We start from the raw sequence: 16,148 nt of genomic DNA, 5'->3' as shown, positions 1-16,148 counted from the left end.
CAGCGAGAAGAAAGAATCTTTGTGCTTGGGTAAGATATTTTTGAACAAGGGAGTTACCAATTCTGTATCCCCAGGCCCCAGCCGCATAACACACAACTGGTATAAATATACAACTGTAGTATAATTTAATGGAAGATTTCTTTACACCAAAAGTACTCCTGGTAATCTTAATAATTTTATAGGTCATAGCTTTTATTTTCTGAAGTACGTATTTTGCATGGTAATTAAAATTAAGATGGTCATCAAAATAAATTCCTAAGTATTTATGCTGCCGATTACTCCTAATCATTTCTCCATTCAAATTAATAACAGGTGGTCTATTCACATCAAGAGAGCCTTTTAGCAACATTTGTTTTGTTTTATTAGTCGGGATTTGAAGTTTATGTGTTTGACACCAGATATCCAAGTCCTCTACACTCTAGCTCCAGGCGGGAATTACCAAAAATCAGAATACCAAGGTCGTCTGCATAAGCTATCTGAAGGATGTTGTCTCGATCAACCGAGAGCCACCCATCAAGGACCACGTTCCAGCACACAAGGCCAAGAACAGAGCCCTGAGGGCAGCCCCTGGAAACAGATCTGGAGACAGCAGAATCCTGAGGAAACTGTGATGCTGCGAGAATCAAAGTAATTCGAAAGGAGACGGTAAATAGGAGCAGAGACCCCTGGCCTCTCTGGACCTCGTCAGGACACTGCCACCAAACAGTGTTGAATGCCCCTTGGAAATCAACAAAACTAAACAACTGAAATGGGCTTGGGCAGGACACATAGCTCGAAGACATCACAACAGATGGAATAAGAAAATAACAGAATGGTACACAACAGGAGCCGAAAGACAACCTGGAGGACAACAACGGAGTTTGGACAGATGAAATTTGTGAATTCGTGGGAAAGAACAGAAGGAACTGGAAAGTTACTGGAGTGACCTTCATCCTGCAGTGGATTGAAAATGGCTGATGATGACCCAAGAGGAGCTAAAAGAAAACCCGGAAGACATCAAGAAAATGGCCAGGGTTTATTTTGCTTATTTGGGAGAACATGCCGTTTAATCAGGGCAGGAGACTGCAACATTCGAGATTAATCTAAGATTGCGTCCGACTAGGCCACGTGGTCCCGTCAGATTTCTGGAAGTCACAACCATAAAACAATAAAAACAATTTGCAGTTTTGGGTTTATTTGGCTTTTCTGTTAGTGCAATCTATTATAAACGGGTAGTTTTTTTATTTATGTTTGTTTGTTATTTGGTTTTTAGGAGCATTAGCAACTAAGGCCATATTGCTTCGGGATATGCGGTGGTCATTCCCTGACCTTTCCGCATCCTCCATATTTCGTGGTGATGGGCTCGAACCCCGGTCTAATCAAGAAGCGTGTACTACACACTGCTGCTCCTTCCCACCTGGCTACGGAGGCGCCTTAAACGAGTAGTAAACTCGATCTTATTGCAATAATACCAATAGCTAGAATTCTGTGGGTTTTTACGTTATTATGGCAAAACACCTTTCCCCTTCCTCTTCAATCATATAAAAAACATAAATTTTCAGAATCTTCTTTTCGTTCCTATTTTTTAAGCTTCGTAAACTTGTTACTTCAAATCTCACTTATGCATATCATGTTAGTTGCAATTTGTGCATGCCATGTTCTTTGTTATTGATTGCTTATCTTTTTTATTATTTTAAATTTCACAACAGAAAAAAATTTCAGTAAACAGAAATATCAATTAATTAGTATGCACATATTACATTATTAATATGTATTGTTTTGCTATATGTTTTGCAAACCTGTGAAAAATATTCTTCCAATTTTCACATATCATTTAATTACATTAATTGGTAAGGTAATAAAGTGTAAATTTGTGCTTAATATACCTTTATAGCCTGAGGATAATATTCCCCTGTTTTCGCTTATTAGAATTGCCATTTAATAGAATTAAAATCCAATTCATAAACGTGATCACAATGACCAGCGCTTATTACATAAGCAATGAATTGGATCCTACGGTGAACCAATCGTAAAGTGGGACTCCACTGTATTTTTAACTATTTACTTGAAACTTTGCATAATTAGAGCAGCTGCTTAACCAAATTGCACTAGTCCCATTGTGTCCGAAATAACCGGAATCCACTGTATTCAATTTTAAAAAAGAAAATTGGCACCTTTCAGGTTCTACATTATCAGCATTAGAACAACAGAGGGTGCTAACAGCAAATTTAATATAGAATATTCAAAATAAAAACTTAAAATCTTTGCAAACTGATAAACATCCATGTCTGAAATCCTAAATAACTTATCTGCAAAAAGAATTATACCTCCCAAACACTTCCGAGTTCATTTCACATATATACGTGGTCTCAGTTCTAATTACAATAATGTCCATTTCCACTTACAGTCTGCAAAACCCTATGTACTTTTTCTGACAGAATCTCAGTTATCGGTTGATTCAACCACTGCTCATCTCAGTTGCCCAAATTATTCGTTGTACGATTCCTTTCGCCTCAAATGTGGTACTTGTGCATATGTCCGTTCCACTATATGTTAGAGACTTGGCGATTTGGAATCTCCTCTTTTCGATCTTCTCTGGCTTAAAATCTCTATACCTCATTCTGTCAAATTCATCGGTTGTCTCTACCATTCTCCCAACTAAACTATACACTTGGAACTCTGACTTCCTCTTTGCAACTTGACTTTCTTCAGTCCAACTTTCCAAACAGTGAGGTAATTTTCCTTGGTGATTTTAACGTTCACAACTCCAGCTGGCTTCCATTTTCTAGTTACACAGACCCAGGTGGTCGAGATAGAGGCTTTTGCAATTACTAATGACTTCGCACAGATTGTTCATTTATCTATCAGAATAATGGACAATCCTAACCATACACCCAACACATTTGATCTTTTTCTCACAAACAACCCTTCTAAGTACACAGTCGAAGTAAATGGTCATTTAGGCACCTCAGATCACAATTTAGCGACTGTCCTTCTCCAATGGAGCCTTTATCTCATGGCTATTCCCAACCTCGTATTGTTTGGCATTACAAGAATGCAAAATGGGATGACCTGCAAGATTTCTTTTCTTCTTTTCCTTGGTCGGATTACTGTTTCAAAACTTCTGATGTCAACGTTTGCTCACGTCGTGTCAGTGAAATTATTCTTGTAGGAATGGAATCGTTTATCCCACACTCCACTTTAAAATCTCATCATTTACCTAAACCTTGGTTTTCCAATAAATGTGCTAAGGCTGTTCATGAGAAGAATGTTACATATCGTAATTGGATTGCTTCCAATTCTTCAGTTTCATTTTCTGCCTATACCAAAGCTTGCAACAATTGTAAAGCAATTATGAATCAGTCCAAACTAGATTTTTAACAGGCTAAGAGTAGAAAACATGATTCTTGCCCTAATGGTAGCAAAGCATTCTGGTCTTTCGCCAAAGCTATTGGCCGCAACTTTTGCCCATCTCTGCAAAAACCAGATGGTTCTGTTTTCACTTCAGCCAAGATAAAGCTGACCTGCTAGAATCCCATTTTTCTTCTAACCCATATATTAATGATCTTGATAAAACACCTCCCACCATTCTCAACATGCTCCATTCAATGCCCCCCATGGTCTTCCGTCAAAAGGATATCAGAAAAATTTTTACAAATCTTGATGCTAAGAAAGCTCCAGGTCCTGATGGTATTTCTCCACTTGTTCTCAAAACCCGTGTTCCTGAACTTACCTCAGGAGTACAGGTTTTTCACTTTGTCGCTTTTTTTACTTTCTTAATCGAAAGGTGTTTTTCCTTTTGCTCGGAAATTTGCTCATATCCAGCCAGTTCCTAAAAAGGGTGACAAATCCCTCCCATCCAATTATCGTCCCATTACAATTACTTCTACTCTTTCTAAAGTAATGGAGAAATCAATTAACCGCCAACTCTTAAACTACCTAGAAACCTTCCGTCTGATCAATGATTGCCAGTATGGATTCTGATGCACAGGTGATATTCTGGTTTATGTTACCCATTTATGGAGAAATTGAATGGAAACGTTTGGTGAAACACAAGTAGTTGCTCTACACATTTCAAAGGCTTTCGATTGTGTTTGGCAGCCTGACGTAGCCCAGTGGTCAGGAGCGAGAGTGCATAGCACGCGTTCCTTGAGTGACCGGGGGTTCAAGCCCGTGACTACTAAATACAATAAATATTTGTATTGACAATTTATTGTAAACTCTACTGACATGGTTGTCGTGCCCGAGTATAAACAGAAAAATTTATTTATTTATCTTCTAAACAAGCTTTCATCTTATGGTTTGCCAACTTTTTTTGTAATTGGTTATCCAGTTTTCTCTCTGATCGCTCACTGAGGGTGATGGTAGATGGCTCTCTGTCTTCTTAATTCCCCACTAATGCTGGTGTCCCAAGGTTCAGTTCTTTCCCCCACCCTTTTCTCTTGTATATTAATGACCTTCTTCCATTGACCAGAAATCCTATCCATAGTTTTGGTGATGATAGCACATTGCATTCCACTTTCCAGTCTGAGAAACCTCGCCTTGCTCAATCAGCTTCAACTTCTCGAATATCCGCTACCAATCCTTAAATGATGATATCCAGGTAATTCTCTAGTGGGGAAAAGACAACTTAGTTGATTTTAATCTACAAAAACTGAGTCCTGTCTAATATCTCGCAAAAAGGATTCTTCTGCTCCTATCATTATCTTTGGTGACACTCCGATTTCTAAGCAAGATGATACATCTCCTTTTGGGATTACCCTGACTTGTAATCTCTCCTGGCACAAACACATTACAAATATTGCTTCCTCTGCATCTAAAAAACTTGGTTTTCTCTTTCGCTCTAAGCATTACTTTTCTTCCAAACAGCTGTTTGCTCTGTACAAATCACAAATCCACCCTATTATGGAATATTATTCCGATATCTGGGTTGGTGTCCCCAAAACCTCTCTCATGCTTCTAGATTCCATTCACAACAGTGCAATTAGGTTAATTAATCATCTCTAACACAGTCTCATAGACATTCTGTTTCTGCTGCATGCCTTTTCTACAGATACTTCCACGGGCATTGTTCTTCTGAATTGGATTCTATAATTCCAGCTCTCTCTTTCTCTTTCAAAGAAGTCCGAACACGTGCTGCCACCAGCCAACATCCATTTACTGTCCAAATTCAAACTAACAGAACCAACTTTTTATCTTCCTTGTTTATTCATTCAACTGCCATTTTCTGGAACAACCTTCCTTCATAGATATTTGCTAAATATTACAGTCTACAGAAGTTCAAGTCTAATGTCAACAAATATCTCCTTTCATCATCTCAACCTCCAACCCATGCATGGTAATAAATAGCATTAGCAGAGGCATATGATGCAAGAAAGCAAGCTTATGCAGCATCAGCCCAAAAAAAAAAAAAAAAAACCTTCCACTTCACCCCCTCCATTCATTTGAAATACCTGTCCAGCCGAGCCTTAAATTTTATTTAGGCCATCAACTTCCACAACAAGAGATGAAAGTCTGTTCCACCAACCAACTACCCGCTGGCTAAAGGCAAATTTCTGTACATCTATCCTACATCCGTCTTTCCTCAATTTGAATTTATGCCCTCTCAGGTGATTATTCTGAGCAAGAGGAAGAATCCCATCAGCATTGAGCATGCTCAAACCATTCAAGGCTTTATACACCTCGCCAGTGCCTAGTCTCCAGACACTGCAATTTGCAAAACTTTAGCCTTTCTTAGCACGAGCAACATTTTGTTCCATTCACTAATCTTGTTGCCCTTCTCTGTACTCGTTCCGGCAGCTCTACATCCTTCTTGAAATGAGGCCTCCAGACCTGTATACAGTACTCAAGCTGTTGCCTGACCATGTGGCCTTATACAAAGGAATAATCACCTCCTTATCTCTGCTAGAAAAATTGCTGTATATCACTGACAAGACATCATGAGCTACTCTTGCTGCCCGTCTGCACTGCTCAGAGAATTTCATATCTGTCTGCACAATTACCCCCAGGTCCTTTTCACTCTCTATCACTGTCAGTGTAGTACCACAGAGTTGATACGTTGCTCTGGGGTTGCTGTTTCCTATATGTAGTACTTTACATTTGTCGATGTTAAACTTCATTTGCCACCTCTCAGCCCTTCCAGATCCTGTTGCAGCAGCATAGCGTCAGTAGTGTCCTTAACAACCCTGCCAACCTTTGTATCGTCTGCAAACTTGGACATTAAGCTTGATATACCATCATCAATATTATTTATAAATACAGAAAACAATAATGGACCCAACACTGAAACCAGAGGAAACACTGCTCATCGTGGACTAATAACATTAGTCCACGATGAGCAGTGTCCATTGATTACCATTCTCTGCCTTCTCCTCCTCAACCACCCCTTTATCCATAGCAGCAATTTGCCTCCAATGCCACACTGCTCCAATTTGTGCAGCAGTCTTCCATGTGCAACAGTATCAAAAGCCTTTCTAAGATCCAAGTATATAATATCAAAGTTATTCCCTGCATCCAGTTCTTTTGTGACTGCATCATAGTATCCAACCAAATTAGTCAGGCAAGACTTCCCCTTAACAAAACCATGCTGTATCCGAACTATAACTGAAGTCTTGTCTAGATGATCTTCCAGTGTTTCTTTAACCAGTGCCTCCATTAATTTTCCTGGAACAGAAGTTAAACTCACAGGTCTATAATTATGTGTCAGCCTTTGATCCTCCTTTGTGAATTGGGGTCACATTTGCACATATCCAGTCTATGGGTACCTCCTCTGAGTCCAAGGAAGCTCTCATAATTATGGCCAAGGGTTTGCTTACTTCCTTTGCTGCCTCCTTTAATACAACTGTTGTTATTTGTTTTTTAGGAGCATTAGCAACTAAGGCCATATTGCTCCGGGGATATGCGGTGGTCATTCCTTGACCTTTCCGCATCCTCCGTATTTGGAGGGCACGGGCTCAAACCCCGGTCTAATCAAGAAGCGTGTGCTACGCACTGCTGCTCCTGCCCACCTGGCTACGGAGGTGCCTTAATACAACTGGATAGATACCATCCACCCCAGGTGCCTTCCTTGTGTTTATCTTCAACAATTTCTCCTCCACTTTACTCTCAGTTATTACAAGATTATCTAGCTTACTGCCAGAGTTCAATACACCTCTAGCCATTCCCCTCGCTGAACAACTCCTCATGTGTGAATGTCGATGCAAAATATTCATTTAGTTTGTTAGCTACCTGAGCAGGATCATCAACAGTTGACCCATCAATATCAAGTGGACCAATCTGATTCATCCCCTTTCTTCTAGAGTTTACATAAGTAAAGAATTCTTTGCTGTTTTTCTTTGCATCCCTTGCCAAAGATTTCTCGTAATCTGTCTTCGCCTGCCTAACCTCCTTTGTAACTTGGTTACAGATCAACTTATATCTATCGTAGGCTTGTGACACGTATTAATTTATATGTATCCCATGCATTTTTCTTCTCTGCCATATGTCTCATTAGTTCATTTGACATCCATTTAGCCCTAAACCTTGAACAATATTTCTTAGTTGGTATGTAAAGCCTAGTAGCTTCCAAGATAAGTTCTTTGAATGCTTCCCATTTTGAATTTTCTGTTGGTAACATCTTGAGTTGGTCCCACTGTGTAGAATTTAAATACTGTCTCAGACCATCATAGTCGCCTTTATGAAAGCAATAACCCTTCCCTTTACCCCTGATGGTAGTTACCTCTTTGAGCAAATCCCACTTCAGCACACTGTCATCACTGCCACCTAGTGGTTCCTTTATCTGCAGATTCTTAATGCATGAAGAATCACTGCTGATAATCAAATCAAGAGTATTACTCCCTCTAGTTGCCTCCTGAACATGCTGATGTAGAAAACAATCATCCAATACATCCACAAAAGCCTTGATAGTGTGTGAGTGACCAACCCACAAATTCCAGTCAATATCTTAGAAATTAAAATCCCCCATTATAAGACTCTCTGATTTACTGGCCCACTATTTCCCTGTACAGTCTCTTATTATACTCATCAGAGTCATTAGGCCTATAGCAAACTCTACTCTCAATTTTGTTCTCCCAATGCTTATGTCACACCAAACTGACTCGACACTGCACTGTTCAGGGATGTCGACTGGCTTCACTTCCTTGGATTTTATGTGTTTCTTAACTAATAGCATAACCCCTCCTCCCTTCCTATCCTGGCTATCCTTTCTGTAGACGTTGTATTCCCCAAATTCCAGTTCTCAATTCCTTATATCTGTGTGAAACCACGTCTCTGATATCCCAACAATATCTGCCTTTGATGCTTTGAGCAATACCTCAAATTCATCAAATTTATTTACCAAACTCCTAGCATTGGTGTACACGCATGTATACATGCAGCTGTTCCTATTCTTAGCTACCGTAACACAAACCATGTGTTTACTTGTACCGCAATGACTCCCAGCAGTCTCTGAAATATCCTGCATCTTGTTTTCCAGGCTTCTGCTCATTCCAATAGAAGCAGTGCAAGAATCACTTTCACCTCTGCCAGTGGCTACTGTTAATCTATTAGTCCTTGTATCTCCCCAAGCTAGCAGTTTTTCGACCCACCTAACACTGCCTCGATAGCATCAGCAAATATTCTTGCATCCTTTCTATTTAAGTGTATCCCATCCCTGTAGAAGCAGTCTCTCCTGTTAACAAGTACAGACCAGGCTGAAAAAAATTCAGCCCCTTCAGCCTTGCACAATCTTTCCAGGGCCGAATTGATCGACATGGCTCTCATTATATACTCCCTCCTATCGTGTCTGGGCAGAATTGCAGACACTTTCAAACTCAACCCTAATGCACGGCTTTTTTTCAACAGTGATCTGTACTTGTTAAGTAATTCTGCCAGTTTCCTACTCTTAATATCATTAGTGCCAACGGGTACAACTATATCACTATAGGTTCTAATACCTCTCATGTTTGGGGCTTTCATATACAAAAAAAAAAAAAAAAAAAAGGGTTCTCATCAGTACGAGTAGTAGTGGCATGTGATGCAAGAAAGCAAGTGGATGAGCTTATGCAGCATCAGCCAAAAAAAAAAAAAAAAATTCATTCTAAATGTTTGTCCAGTTCCTCCTTAAATTTATTTAACACATCGAGTTCCACAATGACAGATGGAAGTTTTGTCCATCAATTAACCACCCGCCGGCTAAAGGCAAATTTCCAAACATCTATTCTACATCCGTCTTTCCTTAATTTGAATTTATGCCCCCTTAGGTTCGTAATCTGAACAAGTGGAAGAATCCCTTCAGAATTCAACGTGCTCAACTCATTCAAGGCCTTATACACCTCGATCAGATCACCGCACAGATGTCTAGTCTCCAGCCACTGCAATTTGCAGAACTTTAGCCTCTCTTGGTAAGAGGATCCCTTCATTCCCCTCACCAATCTTGTTGCCCTTCTCTGTACACTCTCAAGCAAATCTACATCCTTCTTAAAATGAGGCCTCCAGACTTGTACGCAGTACTCAAGGCATGGCCTGACCATTGCCTTATACAGAGGGACAATCACCTCCTGTTCCCTAAAATTTAATTTTTATACCCTAGTCCTCTGAATAGTTGTACTGGGCCCCAATTTCATTTATTCACTTTAGTGTAATAACTGTATCTTTGTACCATTAAATATTCACAAGTCTATAAGTTTGAAAATGGGTTATTTGTTTACACCTCTCTATATTTTAATATTTTGTGTAACTGTTATATATTATGGTTATAGTCAAACAGCTATACAATTGATTATAACCACAATACATAATGTGTCTACAAAATATTCAAATATATTATTATTATTATTGGCCATGTGGTGCAAGGAAGCCTGAGGCTTATGCTGCACCAGCCAAATAAAAATTCCCAAGTTATCGAGAGAGTGAGTCAATAGCAGAAAGGAATCACCAAGAAAGAGAAGAATGATGATATCCAGCTCAGGACCCTGTGTTTGCCAAGCCCATACTCACTAGATATGAGCCCCTATAAGCTCTTATCTTTCGCAAGATAGGCGAGTATTTTTACACACATACAGAAAATGTTCATACAGAAACTGCACAAATAACATATATTACTTTATAATATATATTTTGTTTATTTTTTCATATATATTTTATTATTATATTATTAGTTTATATTAATCAACTGAAAATCACCTAGTTAACAAGTTTGGATAACATTTCAATGAGCATCCCCACTTGCGTAGGCATTTTTACCTATGCACCTTTTATTCTTGTGAACGTTTATACCTAGATAACTTCCCGCCTTTGTCCTTGTCATACGATTATTATATATCGAACCTAGATAGCGTTAGTATAGTATAAGTTGATAATATGATTGTTGTTAATATGTATTTGCCCTATATAAACTATAATATTATTTATAACAGTTATTTTAAAAATAGCGAGGAAGACTACTTTTACTTTATATATTTTTCTTTAGATTTCGCTAGTTTTGAAATTTCTTCTCCTTCCTAAGATTTTAAAAAGTTTTTAAATCCTGAACAGGACATGTTATAGTTTTCTTTCACCATAAGTTCGGCTTCTGAATTTTCTAATAAAAGACGGTTTCTCTCTTTCTGCCAAGCAGTTTTCATTAAGCTGAAAACTTTCTGATGAAGCATTTGAATGTGGTTATCCATAGTACTTTACGATATCTTAAATGATTATTACTACTTTTTTTATTTAATTTTCAAAATTACTACACTTCAACAATTCAAAAAAAAAATTCATTTGAGAATTATTACTAAAATAATGTATGGCATAGATAAATTAATAACGTTATACATGTAATTTAAAACATCAAAGAGAAAAAAGATTTCTCGATTCTTATTTCTCTCTTGTTATTAGAATTAATTTTTAACACATCTGTTAGAATAAGAATTAATTAAAAATATGTAAAATCAATAAATTAACAGTTTTTTTCTCTCTTATTGGGACAAATGATGGTTTTAATGGGAAGCAGGACTTGAAGTTCTAAATTGGGACAATTTCAGCCATACTGGGATGGTTGGCCACCCTGGTCCTGAAACAGGCTGTCATGTCACTGACATCTTACAAATGATTAGTTAACCTTTTTGTAAGAGCACTTCTTTGAAAGTACAGTCCCTTATCCAGAAAACTTGGGACCTAAAGCTTTCAGGATTTTGGGAAATTTTGATTTCCAGGTCCTCAGCAAGAGAAATCAGAACACATGCAAAGTAAATAATTAAACATTTTTATTGTAAGTAATTTCATTTTGGCACATGTATGAGTGTTTGCATTAAATTTGATATTTCAAAATGCTCTCTCTCTCTCTCTCTCTCTCGCTCTCTCTGTGTGTGTGTGTGTGTGTGTGTGTGTGTAGGATTGCTGAGTATAAGTAATGAGAACATATATTATTGTTAGCAAATGTATGTCAACAGTAGTTACGGAAAGAAAGTTTTCACATTTATCTCCTGCTTTCACCACCAAAAGCAAATGATTTTTTTTTTTTTTTGTCATTAAAGAAAGATAATAAATTTTATGATTATCTTTATTCGTAGCATGGATCAATTTTTGCTATACCATACTTCCATCCTCATAACACACAATAGCCTATCAACTGCCAACACATGCCAGGGATCTCAGAGTAATACAGTTTATTTGCATTAAATTTCATTTTCAGTTTGATGCGGAATATCAGTTTGTGCATGTTGACAGTGTTGTTCCAATTTTTCCCTTCTTGAGAGTCAGAAGGAGGAAGTAATTGATGTATAAAACCATAGCTGGTGACAGCAATTATTCTGTGGTAGGAGCACTTGTTCTCTGACTCTTCATCTGTATGTTTTTATTGGGTGGAGGGGCAGTAATTACCAAAAAAAAAAAAAAATACTGAACTTGTTTACAAAAGATGTTATTCTTACTTAGCTATGCTGCAGAGTTATTTTTGTTTAAATAGTGAACACAAACAAAACTTTTCTCCCTTCTGACCTCTATTTGATACAAAGTAACAAAGCTTAATTAAAAAAAAATCTACATTGAATGTTGAAGTTCTTTTCAGAAAGACAAATTTTTAAGCTTCTTTCAATAAACAAATTGTATGACATATTAATGCTAAGCAGAGTTGGACAGTAATGCCTTCTGAAATTTGACCAACAATTGGAACATAGTTTTATCTTTAATATTAGTAAAATAATAAGAGGAGTTTACCTCAATATAGTACGTAGAACACTTCCGTATGATACCCTACAGAAATTAAAACGGAAAAAACTAAAAAATCGACAACTTACCGGTACAACTTAATTTCTGGAGGGTATCATACGGAAGTGTTTTACGTACTATATTGAGGTAAACTCCTCTTATTATTTTACTAATATTATTATCAACGTGGAACATATTGAGTATTACAGCTCTGATTCATACTATCTTTTAACTTTAATAGAAAGGAGTACATGTTCCAATTATGTTACAAAAAAAAAAAAAAAAAAACTTTGTTTTTGTCTAACTAACTAATTAGTTTTTGTTACGCAAAGTGTGCCCTGGAATGCCAAAGTGTGCATTCCAGGTCACACTTTGGATTATGCCTTTAGCAGTTTTTGCCATTCATAGCTTTGAAAAGGTTGTATTCTACCATTAAAAAAAATTTATAACTAAATACAAATTTGTTATATAGCAAATAGAGGTCTCTGTAGCTAAGTGTTCAGGAACAGGAGTGCAGTAGCACATGCTCTTTGAGTAGACCGGGGTTCAAGACCCTGACTGCTAAATACAGTCTATCTTCCAACCAGCACTGGACTAGCTTAGCAAATATGGTCCATTTCCCTCAACATGAATTGTTGAGGGGGCTTCCATCCTGCAGTGGGTTGGTAATGGCTGCAGTTAACCTTTTATATCGCAACTGAAAGCCCATTTCCATTTCCTCTCTCAAAGGAAAAATGCTTACTTTCTTGTGAGTTTTCTGTGTGAGACTACTATGTTAGTGATGTACTGTATTTTTTTTTTCTTTTTTTTATTGCATCTCTAAGTGAGGCAAGATAAGCAAAAAACTAAACATGTACAGTAATTACCTCCAGGATAAGTCTTGTTATTTATAAAAATTTAAATGTCTAAAAGTGGAAGAATATACTGCACAAAGGAAACAGTAGCTCAATGGTCTACATTTGGAAACCATTGCATTAGTTAGTTCTATCTCTGTGAGACATGGAGTTAGCTTTTGTCAGTGTCTAATGTGAAATTTGTGTGTTTGCCATCAAGTGAACTTTTTTTTCATATTCCTATTTGGGGACATGACCACACTGACATTATATTCAAGATTTTCTCTGGGTTCCCTTTTGGATCGCTAGTCAAAATTAATCGCCATAATAATGCAGTATCAGTCACGGGAAAGCACAGCTGACTTTTTGTAAGTAAAAGAGCCCCAACTGAAATTAAGTGCCGGTAAAGGAGCACTATAAAAATTGACGTATGAAATTGAAAACTGTTCAATAATGGAACAGTGACTGAACTCTGCACTATTTTCACCAACACTTAGTTTTCATTTATAGACTTGAAACAGTTTTATTTTTTCTTTGCTTGTGATAAGTTAATTTAAGTAAATTTGTTAAAATTTTGAAGTTTGCTTTTATTTACAGCTTAGCCGAAGAAGTATGTATTTGCTTTTAACTATGAATTCTAAACCTTTACTTTTTAAACATTATTTTTGTTACTGTTTGTTGTTTTCATCCATTCAGGCACAGCCGACTTTCAGACTTTATGAGCGAGCTGCCTCCATGCTGTTCAGTCTTCAACAGCTCCTTTCAAGTCCTTCATGCACATGCCAGCATGTTCTTTGCCAACCTCTTCTCCTTGTTCCACTGACCTTTCCTAGCATTACCAATTATTCCAATGAATCGGATAACATTACATGACCAAAATAGGTCAATCATAGCTTGGTGATCTTGCCTTCCAATGAAGTTTCTAGCTTGATGTAATCCAAAACCTCTCTGTCATAACTTTTGCTGTGTAGGGTATGTGAAGCAGCTTTGTCCAGCACAAGAGCTCAAAAATGTCAATTGTCAATTTTTCTTCTGTCTGCTTTTTTCATTGTCCAGCTTTCACACCTGTAAGTTGTTATGGGAAACACTATAGCATTAACCATTCTGATCTTCGTTGTAAGGCTGACATCTTTGTCTTTCCAGATATCTTCCATGCTCGTCATTGAACTGTGTCCAAGTGAAATTCTTCTTTTAATTTCAGGGCCAGATTCTCCGCCTCGGTCGATCTTGGATCTAAGAAAGATGAATTCCTGGACAGATTTTACTTCTACATTGTTAATTTTAACTTCTCCAGTGATGGCTGTTGTCATAATTTTTGTTTTCTTGATGCTAAGCTGCAGTCCTGCTTTTTTGCTCATCTTGAACCATTAAAATCAACTATTAGATCTTCCTCATTTTCTGCAAGCAGAGCTGTATCATCTGCATATCTTAAATTATTGATGTTTCTGCTGCCAATTTTCACTCTAATTTCTCACTCATCTAAGTACAATTTCCTCATAACTGATTCAGTATACAAATTAAATAGAAATAAGACACAGCCCTGTTGCACACCTTTTCCAATTTCAAACCATCTGCATCTCCAAATGTTGTTCTGACAGTTGCTTCTTTGTTGGTGTAGAATGATCTTATCAGTTCAACCAAGTGTGCCGGTACCCCCAATTCTATCAAAGAATTCCACAATTTTTCGTGTTCAACACAATCAAATGCTTTGGTATAGTCGATGAAGCACACGTATACATCTTTCTGAAATTCATGGGCTTTTTTCATGATCCAATGGATGTTTGCGATGTGACCACAAGTGCCTCTTCATTTGTGTAAACCAGCTTGAAAATCAGGCAGCTCTGTTTCTATGATTCTATACAATCGTACTTGAATGATTTTCAATAGAATCTTGTTTGTATGTGATATCAAGGCTATTGTATGGTAGTTTGAGAATTTCAGGAGTCTCCCTTCTTCAGGATTGGCAGTCTTTTGACCAAATATTGCTTTTCCAGTTTGGCACAAAGCTGTGATGGCTGTGATTGGCTAAAGTGTTAACATTTCTGTTGGTATTCCAATTCCAGGGGCTTTTCTCCTTGGTAGTTGTTGCAGTGCCCATACTACCTCTAATAATAAAACAGGCCTACGTGCTCTGGATTCATAATGCGAAAATTTATTTTTATTACACAGAGCATTAATAAAACTACAATAAATAAATTAGCTTTCGGCTGGGTGGCAGCCTTCATCGGATTAAAATACTTGAATGGCAGTTGGAATAGAGATGCACTGCCAGGATGGTGTGCGAGGCACGTGGTTAATTGTTTGTTGATGTTTGTGGCTGTGACGTATGGTGGTGACGTGGCCAGCGTTTGTCTATGGATAGAATTACTGACTCTGTGATGGGGTTACCTTGACAACCACTGTTCCTGTTCAAAGCGGTATCCGAGCATTTTATATTATTTTATATTACAATATAAAATGCTCGGATACCGCTTTGAACAGGAACAGTGGTTGTCAAGGTAACCCCATCACAGAGTCAGTAATTCTATCCATAGACAAACGCTGGCCACGTCACCACCATACGTCATAGCCACAAACATCAACAAACAATTAACCACGTGCCTCCCGCACCATCCTGGAAGTACATCTCTATTCCAACTGCCATTCAAGTATTTTAATCCGATGAAGGCTGCCACCCAGCCGAAAGCTAATTTATTTATTGTAGTTTTATTAATGCTCTGTATAACAAAAATAAAAATAAATTTTCGCATACTACCTCTTCCTCTAAAATATCCAGTTCTTGTTAGTCATTCAGTTCATTTCCATCTTTGTCTTTTATTGAACTCGTACAAGCAGTGAAGGGGTCTGGATCTTCTTTATTTGTGCAAAGAGATCTCTCATGTGCCCATTTTGTTATTATCTTCCATTTCTTTACAATGTTCATTCCGGTATTTTCCTTGTCTTTTCTTGGTACCCTTTGGAATTCTGCATTAGCCTTCTTGTCTCGTCTCGTTTCGATCTCCAGCAGCTTTAACTTTTTCAGCAATTTTGATGGTTTCTTCTGACAGCCACTTATTGATTTTGCACATTTTATTTATTTTTAGGTGGATATTAAAATTGTTCCTCAACATTCTGAAAATTATGGCACATTGAATATACTCTCTCAAATACAGGCAGCAGCAAATGGGTTAA

At 37.5% G+C, this 16,148-nt stretch overlaps 1 protein-coding gene across 1 annotated transcript in view; it reads right to left on the bottom strand.

Moving 5' to 3' along the window:
* LOC150078549 (RNA/RNP complex-1-interacting phosphatase homolog) overlaps window positions 1-16,148 on the bottom strand; it is a 205,501-nt gene that overhangs the window by 143,581 nt on the left and 45,772 nt on the right. The gene's annotated exons all lie outside the window — the stretch shown is intronic.

This window comes from Mastigoproctus giganteus, chromosome 11, assembly GCF_048544385.1.
Source record: "Mastigoproctus giganteus isolate SK-2022 chromosome 11, ASM4854438v1, whole genome shotgun sequence".
Classification (NCBI taxonomy): Eukaryota; Metazoa; Arthropoda; class Arachnida; order Uropygi; family Thelyphonidae; genus Mastigoproctus; species Mastigoproctus giganteus.
Note: the sequence above shows the minus strand (reverse complement) of the source record. Positions and strands in the feature narration are given on the sequence as shown.